The sequence below is a fragment of the Pseudorca crassidens genome, chromosome 6, assembly GCF_039906515.1.
Source record: "Pseudorca crassidens isolate mPseCra1 chromosome 6, mPseCra1.hap1, whole genome shotgun sequence".
Lineage (NCBI taxonomy): Eukaryota > Metazoa > Chordata > Mammalia > Artiodactyla > Delphinidae > Pseudorca > Pseudorca crassidens.
Window position 1 is genome coordinate 62,433,472 of NC_090301.1, and position 10,146 is coordinate 62,443,617.

The 10,146-nt window shown below is 38.1% G+C and overlaps 1 protein-coding gene across 5 annotated transcripts in view; it reads right to left on the minus strand.

The window, feature by feature from the left end:
• PPIG (peptidylprolyl isomerase G) overlaps positions 1 to 7,385 on the minus strand; it is a 41,138-nt gene extending 33,753 nt beyond the window's left edge. For 2 of the 5 annotated variants that reach the window (XM_067741613.1, XM_067741616.1), the window contains exon 1: positions 7,247 to 7,385. The gene's annotated coding sequence lies outside the window, so the exon portion shown is untranslated. Of the gene's footprint in view, positions 1 to 6,843; positions 7,124 to 7,246 lie in introns of those variants that run through there. The other 3 variants (XM_067741617.1, XM_067741615.1, XM_067741614.1) reach the window with 3 other exon arrangements.
• Between the last annotated feature and the right edge of the window lie 2,761 nt (positions 7,386 to 10,146).

Sequence of the window (10,146 nt, forward strand, 5' to 3'; positions counted from 1 at the left end):
AAATAAGTCAGACAGAGAAAGACAAATACTGTACAATCTCACTTACACATGGAATCTTAAAAAAAATCCAAAACCTGAACATATAAAGTACTGAGAATGTAATGTACAGCATGGCTAGTAATATCGTGCTGCATATTTGAAAGTTGCTAAATAGACAATCTTCTCATCACAAAAAAAAAAAATTTTGTAAGTATGTGAGGTGATGAATGTTAACTAGACTTACTGTGATCATTTTGCAATGTATACATTTAATAAGTGAGCATGCTGTACATCTGAAACAAATATAAAGTTATATGTCAATTACATCTTAAAAAAAAAAGGATTTACACCAAAGAATTAACATTGATAATACCTGAGCCATGAATTTAAGGGTAATATTTATGTATTTCTGTTTTCCAAATTTTCTTCAACAAACAGGTACTAATTTTATAAGCAGGAAAAGTATTTTTAAAGAAATACTAATGAGATAATTTTCTGCCTATTAAAATAGCAAAGATATTTTAAAAGAATAATTCCCAATACAGTAAGCAACTCCTCTGGAAACATATGTAAACCTCTTAAGTTTTTATACCTTAAACTGGTTTATACCTTAAAAAATCCAATTGCTAGGAATCTACTGTAAGGAACTATCTTAAATTTAGAAAGCCTTCATGTATAAAGTTGGCCATCTTAGTGCTCCTTTCAGTAATATACTATCACAAGTAATCTACTCAATATTATGACAAATGGTTACATTATGGTCTCTAGTTGAACAAAATATCATAGTTATGGAAGCAATGCTTACAAAGATTAATAATTTGGAAAATGCTCATAATTTGTTAAAAATAATCAAGATATAAAACAGTATATGCAATATTATTATTATAATAATTATAAACTACTCCTAACCCTGAAATTCAAAGATTTACAAAAAGAAAAAAAAAATTGAAAGGAGGACTTCCCTGGCGGCACAGTGGTTCAGAATCCGCCTGCCAATTCAGGGGACATGGGTTCGAGCTCTGGTCCGGGAAGATCCCACATGCTGTGGAACAACTAAGCCCGTGAACCACAACTCCTGAGCCTAAGCTCTAGAGGCCATGAGCCACAACTACTGAAGCCCGCGCACCCAGAGCCTGTGCTCCGCAACAAGAGAAGCCACCACAATGAGAAGCCTGCGCAGCACATCAAAGGGTAGCCCCCACTCGCTGCAACTAGAGAAAAGCCCGTGCACAGCAAGGAAGATCCAACGCAGCCAAAAAAAAAAAAAAAAAAGGAAGATTGAAAGGAAATAATCACTACGGTGTTTGGTTTTAAGACTGGAGAGTGTTTTTGCCTCACTGTACTTCTTTCTACTTTCTTTAACAAACATAACTGCTGCTAATAATAAAAAATTCATAATAGAATAGAAAATGTACATATAATTTTCTAAGATTATAATATACATGTCTGTGTGTGGTTATAATATATATTTATGTTATACCATGTGGGGATACTGTACTTTTCATAGAAATAGATTTAAATGGTTGCTTGAAATAACAAATCAAATATGCCTTAAGTTTAAGAAAGATGAAAGACACCATATTATTATTAAAAGCACTGTACAAATATCTTGAGTATGTAAATGTTCTAATATTAGTAGCTAATGAAGAACAATGGTGACACAAAAGATGGCTCAATGCTATGTCTCTAACATTACTGAAATCAAATTTTATCTAATCAGAAGCAGGACACAGTATTTCCTCTTTATTATTTCCTGGTATTACAATATCTAAAATCAAACACAAGACAAATATCTGGTCAATTTTTCTTTCCTTTTTTTTTTCAAGAAAGAGTAAAGAGAAAATACTGAGAGATCAAAAATACAATTCAGGGAAAAAAGTCAAGCCTATGCAATTTTCAAGTCTATGCAATTTTCAATAAAGTAAGTCATGAATTTCCTAAGGATAGTACATAAAGACAGCTTTCAGAGCAGTAGTCTGCAGGCGAACTGTTCACTGCAAAGTTGTTTAATCTAAATGAGTTGCAGCTGTTTTATAAAATGCAGATATAAATTTTTCTTTAAAAAAAATCACCATATGTAGCAACATGCCCCACTCCTGTACAGCAATTAGCATAGTGTGCCCCTTTAGATGAGGTATATATGTTCCAGTTCGACCTAGTTTCCACTATTGCATGTTAGCCATTACCATTTATCATCTACTTGACCTCTTGCATTCACCTCACCTGCCTGACTCTCTAAGTATTTCATACTTAATATCATCTACTTTATTTATAATGAAAATACTTTTAAAGATAATCAGCAAAGTTAATAAGCTCACTGAAAAAAGAGTACACAAAAATGCATGAAATACTGACTTTTAACAGTTTTATATACATTCTTCCACTTTCTTCTAACCAGATAGAATTACAATATGTTGTTTTAAATGTTTATCAACACTATCAGTCATTTTTGTGTGTCAACAATATATAATGTAACAAAATTTCAAAATATTAAATGCCAGGATGTATAAACTTCTGCAACAAATGTATTTCATAAAAATATCAGAGAGATGTAACAAATTCATAAGTAAAAAGTTTAATCTTGTAGTTTCATACATAAAATAATTTCCATATTCACCCTAAAGTAACATGAAGGATTGGGGGGGCAGGAGAAGGACACAGGCAACTAATTATTAAAATATATAGTAAAGAACATGGTATTTGTAATTAGGCAATAAATAATGCAGTGACTTTATTACATTCAAAGAATTACCTGGAAGTTTCACACAGTATGAGGGAGTCAGCATAGCATTTGGTCTTGAAAAAGGAGACAGTAAATACTTTTAACTATTAAGATGACAAGCGGGTCTTTGACATTTCTGATTCCCTTGGCTAATTCCTAAGTGTCCTTAAAAATTTAACATAGCCAAAGTACACTCTGGGAATTTCACCCCAACTCTCTAAAGTTCAAATGATTCTCATTTGTTCAATTTTATTTTCATTATCATAAACTTGTCTGTAAACTCCTTGAACTCAGATCCTTTATATCTTCAACACCAAGCATAATGTCTGGCCCAGGACTACATTACCAAAGAGAATGCGAGTTAAGGCATGAGCAGAAGCTGACTCTTACTCAGTACCTTTTCTCCCATATGTACTGCTTCTCACCTGGGGTATCGCTAATACGTATCTGTAGTTAGTAAATCTTCTCGGCCTATTCCACAGTTGAAATAGAGCCTGTTTTCTAGATCTGCCTTCTAGGGCTGCATTCTATTAAGTGTCTATTTTCTTTTCTTTTTCTTTAAACAGAATCCACTATAAGAGAGAACATCTTCAGTTCAAAACCAAGAAACAAAGATGGGAAGTTCTCATTTGCTTAAGTTTAATAAAAAGGTAACAATTTTCATATAAGTCTTCCACCTCTAAGTGCAATCATATTAAGTTTAACTAAAACTATAGCAGATCTTGAAGATTACTTTCAAAGATGGCAATCTAACATTCACATTTTACATTCATTCTTTACTCTACCTTAATGTAATTCACAGAGATCAAATGAGAAATAAAAATGGATTGCTTAGGGCCTCCCTGGTGGCGCAGTGGTTGGGAGTCCGCCGGCCGATGCAGGGGACACGGGTTCGTGACCCGGTCCTGGAAGATCCCACATGCCGCGGAGCGGCTGGGCCCGTGAGCCATGGCCGCTGAGCCTGCGCGTCCGGAGCCTCTGCTCCGCAATGGGAGAGGCCACAACAGTGAGAGGCCCACGTACAGCAAAAAAAAAAAAAAAAAGGATTGCTTAAAAAACATATAAATACGTTTACGAATGCCAGATTGCTAGCGAATTAAGTACAAACAAGTTAACGTTCTGAGGTGTCAGAAAAAGGCAACTATGATCTTCTGCACAGTTCCCCTTCCCTTAGTGTCTCTGACAGTCACAAACCTCGGCCCTGGTAAAAACATAATTAACAGTGTATAGGCACTTACTAAATTCTTAAATTCTTCAGAAAACTTAAAGAGAAAAGCTGTAATGTTGCCAAGTTCGGTGTTAAATAACTTTTTGCACATACAATCCGAGAGACATAAAAACATAGTACAACTATGTTAGTATCAAACTAAAAAGCATATACTAACTGGGAAATCTCTCCTAATATTAATATTTTACCTGCAATTATCTAAACTCTTATAATGATAAATTTATCCCACTGTCTTCAGAGATAGAATCACACCATACTAGCAATGTTATTCAATCCAGTAACTCCTAAATAAAAAATTACACACTTTTGAAGTTTGAAGGAAATAGATAATCTGGTCCAATCTTCTGATTTTATACACCGACAACAAGAGGATTAGAGAGCTGAAGTGACTGGCTCAAAGTCACAAGCGGAAAAAAAAGCAAGAGTTTTCTGGTTAAGACTACAGCTTCACTGTAGAAACTAGCTTATTCACAAATATTCCAGATAATGGCTTACATAATTTTACTTTTCACCATATGACCACAATGCAATGATTTAATTATGAATAAACCTTAAGCTAAACTTTATGCACAATTAACAGTAGCTTAATATATAAACCACCAGGCTTCATGCAAGTTAAAAATCAGTAAGTTAAGGAATCATTCATGTTTTAAAAATAACCATTTTAATACCAAAAATTGATATCTATACTTATAAGTATGATGTATTTAAATTTCAAGAACAAGTTGGTAATCATTTTAAGCCACTACTCAAACTAAAACAAAGTGCAAAAGATTTCCTGTCTGGCACTAAAAGTACACAGTCCCAGTTACAGCAGTTTTCTCTGAGTATTTATAATACTGCCTGTAGTAAATTTCAAGATGCAAGATTTGCCTTACGGAAATAAAAATATACTGAGTTCTTATGGAGACCATATATGCATTAAACCAGGTCAAAACTATTGACACTTAATCAAATGAAAACTGAAACTTGGTGCTAATATTAAAGAAAAAAAAAAGAATACCACTACGTAGCAGTGAGATTTGCAACAAACTCTTCAAATCGCTTGAATTAATTATCTATGGATTCCAACTACATAGAACAAGTAAGACACCTTAGTACATCAGGATACAGAAAATAAATACATTATAATTCTGTTGAAATATCCTACAAATAAAACAAGGGAGGGCTTCCCTGGTGGCGCAGTGGTTGAGAGTCCGCCTGCCGATGCAGGGACACAGGTTCGTGCCCCGGTCCGGGAAGATCCCCCATGCCGCGGAGCGGCTGGGCCCGTGAGCCATGGCCGCTGAGCCTGCGCGTCCGGAGCCTGTGCTCCGCAACGGGAGAGGCCACAACAGTGAGAGGCCCGCGTACCGCAAAAAAAAAAAAAAAAAAAAAAAACAAGGGAAAACATCAACATGTATTTCTTAAAAGAGCAACATTTGAAGAATTAATTGTAGATGGTGTCCTGATAACTAATAGAACTAGTTCATCCTACTATGAAGGCTACCAATTTCCCTTTGCATAGAGAATGGATGCTGCCTGATAGGAAATCTAATTTAAAATATGCAAAATATCAAAAGGACAAAGACTTTAGAGGCCACCGATACTGCAAGACCACAATAACAAGCACGAAAAATCAAAGGCCTTTAACAAGTCACAATAAATGTAATGTATGCTCTTCACTTCACTCATTCGAGAACTGCGGAGTTCTTTTACACAGAATTTTAGCAACCTTGAATATTTATGTTTGAAGCCCACAGCTGACGACAGTCTGAAATCAAATGTCATTTTATAGATGAAATAAAACTGAGGTTCAGAAAGATGGCTGGGCCAGAAACAAATTCAAAGTTTCTGACCTAGGAAGTTTGTATACTTGTACACCCCCGACAACAGGGGAAGACAAGAGTCTGCAAAGACAAAAACCTTAAAAAGGTAAACAAAGTTAAAAAACAAAACGAAAAAAGCACAGAATCCTACTACAAGACAAGACCCATTAGGATCTCAGGACACCAACAATCCTGAATCATAAATTAGAAAACGTTAATGTAAAATGAGCTCTGTTTAAAACCGAAGTATGTAATTTCTCATAGAAATAATCCCATCTCAAATGGTTAAACTAAAAAAAGGAGGAGCGGAAGATAAAATGGGTAAATTTTCAGATGCATAAAAAATATGAATGAGAGAAACAGCCATTCTAGATATCTGTGCCTTTTCTGGATTTTATACCTCGATTTCAGAAAATGTTTACGCACCCCCTCTCCATCGTCTATACAAACCGGGAAATTACTGGCCATTCTTTGCCAAACGGTAATCCAAAGACTCACTCACATACTTTTCTATCTGGTTTTAAGCTACTGAAAATTAACGTACCCCCTAATTTCCAAAACACTTAATTGTTCCTTGGTTGTATTTCTGATCACCATTGCAAAAACTTGGTCCTGCATAAAGTACTGTTGTGGGAAGAAATTAAAATCAATGCACAAAATGGTGCTTTTGTAACATTTCCAAAACGACTGAGTTTTCCATTCCCGCAGACCTCGATTCAACACCTTAAAAGACTAAAGACGAAGCAAATTCGCACACTTCCCCCAAGGCATATGGAGCTCCGAAGCCATCACCCTCCTCCAAAACAGTAACTATCTCCTCCAAAAAGGCCTGCACTGCTCACAGCTCCTCGGAACCGTGGGAGAACTTGGAGTCAGCTCTGGGATGAGAAGGGAAGAGCCTGGATTTGAGTTTCAGGAGAACTAAGTGGCCTGTGTCACTTCACCAAGCACGATAACCGGCTGTGAGAGGAAAAGGTCGGAGTACGGGGAAAGCCTAGCCTAATCTTAAACCCTGAGATCCTGGCTCCTCGCCTGCCACTCTCCAACCCTAATCTGACAGGACGGCAGGTAACGCGTCCCACTTCCCCACCTGTCCTCCCACCTACCCCGCATTCGTGCTTAGTCTTACGATTTTGAAGCATCAAAATCACCCCGGCTCCCTAGAGTTCAGGCCACCATCGCTGCCGCCATATTACAGCTTGTGCGGCAAAATGCGTCAGGGAGGGAGGTGTGCGCCCGAGCGGAGAGGGCGGGGGCGGGCAGGGGGAAGGCCGTTTCCCAGGCCCGTGAGGCACGGTTAGAAGGCCGCAAGAGCTGCAAAGCTAGCGTCACGATCCTTGGGGGCCGCCTCTGGCACCTGGCAGCCCCGATACCTCGAGGGGAAGACGGTAAAGTCGGTCTGGGCCTATCGCGTCGGCTCCGCCCCTCTCCTCGGGCCCTTCCCGCTCTCGTACCCCGGCACTGCTGCAAAGGACGCCACCGAAACAACACGGGCCCCGCGCCACCTACTTGCACTAGTACACTCTCCTCTTCCCGGGGTCCAGTCCTTTAAATCGCTTCAAATCTACCGCCGCCAGAAAAGGCGCTAAGGCCAATGACCGCCTCCCTCCCCCCAGTCCCGGCGTGGAGGGAAAGCGTCGCGCCGGAAGTACGTCACGGCGCGGCGGACCTCATCTTCGGGTGATCCGTCGCTCGCGTCATCTCACCCTCCCCGGAGTTCTAGGATTTTTGTGTCTGTTAAATGCCTGGTTTATAGGTAACTTAATGCTTTCTGTGTGAGTTGATTGAGAGCGTTTGTAACCGCCATGTCGTTCGTGAAATGAAGTGCTTCACTTAATAAATATTTATTGATCCTCTGCCAGGTTACTGGGAAGGAGACCCTACCTTCAAGGAGCTTCCAGGTCAGCTTCCAGTTAACGCTATGACACAAGTTCTAAAAAACAGATGAACAAAGTGCTATTTGACAAAAGGAGGAAATTATAAAGGGCATTGACGCTCTTTGTTGTCGTTTTTAAATATTCTCACAGCAGCCCCATGATACAGATTATTATCCTTGTTTCACAGGTAAAGAAATTGAGGCTCAGGGAAGATAAGTGCCTCCCTCCCAGACACACTGTTCCTAAATACCAGAGCAAGGCTTTGACTGCAAATCCAGTTCTCCAGGGGAGACCACTATTTTGGGACATATATTGTTATTTAATTGTTTTAACAGGCTGAGAATCCCTAGATTTTTAGAATTAATTCCCCCTGCTATTCAGGGGAGTTGGCGGCAATCATTGTGGAGATATGGGGTGAGTGAGTTTTAAAGGAAACAGCTAAGAGGACTTAGATTTTACTACTATATGAAAAGAACGTTAAGTTACAATCATTTAAATTTTTCACTCATTTACCTGAGGTAAATTAGTAATTATCAACAGCAGTCGGGCATGTGGTACTCTTAAGCATCTTCACCAATTTTATTAAATGTAAAACTGAGAGGACAATCCCTGCCACTTTTAAGCCATTGCCTTCATTGCAGGGGAGCAGCAGCATACTCCTCTTTGAACAGTTCAGAGGTTGTATGAATTTACACTTTGCAGTGAGGAGGGGAATTCTACAATACCTTTAAAAATCCGATTTATACTGAGCACTCTATTAAGATAGATTTTTTAAGCGTTGGTTTGTTTGACTTTTGTTCAGCTTCCTTCAGAATATATTTTTATTTAGCTATGATATACAGATTTATTTTTTAGATTTCTACTTACTAGTAGAGGTAATGTGTGGCATTGCTGTGACATTGGTGTATTCTCCCTCTTTCCCACCCATTCAGTCAGAGACATCTTTGAGGATATATTACAGATTATACCATAGTTAACATTTTGAGGTGTACAAAGGTGACATTACTAATCTTGTTCTAGAATATACTATCTTCCTAGAGAGATAGACTTTCATATGAAGTGACTGAAGAATTATTTAACAGTAAAATATTAATAAGTACTTAGATATAGTATACATTATAAATGGTCAGATTTTAGAAGATTCTTGAAAGAAGTTTTGAAGCAGCATTACAAATGTCCATTCAAGGACTGGTGGCTGGTGCTGAACTATGACAAAGTTTTCACTGCTCTTTTCTTAAGAAGAGTTGTTTTGGGGGGAATTCCCTGTTGGTCCAATGGTTAGGACTCAGCACTTTCACTGCTGGGGCCCCAGGTTCAATCCCTGGTCGGGGAACTAAAATCCCATAAGCCATGTGGCACAGCCAAATAAGTTGTTTTGTTCATTTTAATTAAGCATATCACCTTTTCTCAGATGGTTATAGAATGTGATAGTTGTTTTCTTTCTCTAGATGTCCTTACTTGGACAAATGAAAAATTGGCATGCTTTGCTGGGTCTCAAACATGTTGAAATTTCATTGGTCTGTGAAATCCAAAACTTTCCCAAATAGATTTGACATGGATTTATTGTTCCAAGAAGGAAGATGTTGCAAGTAACAGGAAGTATTATTATCTACATTAATATGGTGGCTTAAAGAACAAAGGATTTATTTCTCTCTTACATAATAGATCTGAGGAGAGAGGGCCAGATCAGAGGGCAGCTTTACTCCATATAGTCAGTCAGGACCTTGAGTTCCTTATATATAATTCCAGTATGCTCCAGGGCCTTGACATTGCATGATTAGAGTGTATTGCCGGTTTCAGGCAGCAGGAAGGAAAGAGGTTATGTCTTAAGGCCTAAACAAGGAAGTAATACATGCCACTTTGCCTCTAATTCCATCAACAAAAACTTAATCGCAGGGCCAAACCCAATTACAGGGTACTGAGAAATGTAATATTGACATGTGTCCAGAAATAAGACAAGGCCAAACCCAATTACAAGGTACTGAGAAATGTAATATTGACATATGCCACAACTACTGAGCCTGTGCTCTGAGGCCTGTGAGCCACAACTACTGAGCCCGTGTGCCACAACTACTGAAGCCCATGCACCTAGAGCCCATGCTCCACAACGAGAGAAACCACTGCAATGAGAAGCCTGTGTACCACAATGAAGAGTAGTCTCCGCTCGCCGCAACTAGAGAAAGCCTGTGCTCAGCAACGAAGACCCAACACAGCCAAAAATAAAATAAATTTATTTTTAAAAAAAGATAGTTATTTGCATAATTAGTTTATGTGACCATTTCGTACTATGAGCACACAAGATTTGCTGTGATGTTGCTAGCATTTTGAAATACATTTAGACTCTAGCACTTGTAGGTGAACTGTTAGAATCACTTTTATTAACAGATTTAAAGAAAAAAATTTTATAATCATCAAAACGGGGTTTCAAGGGGTGACTTCAGTTAGACCTTAACTTACTTTGTATGCCTTTTTTAAGGGTAGGATTTTAAAATTAAAGTTTAACATATATTCATAAACCGTAAGTATAGCTTC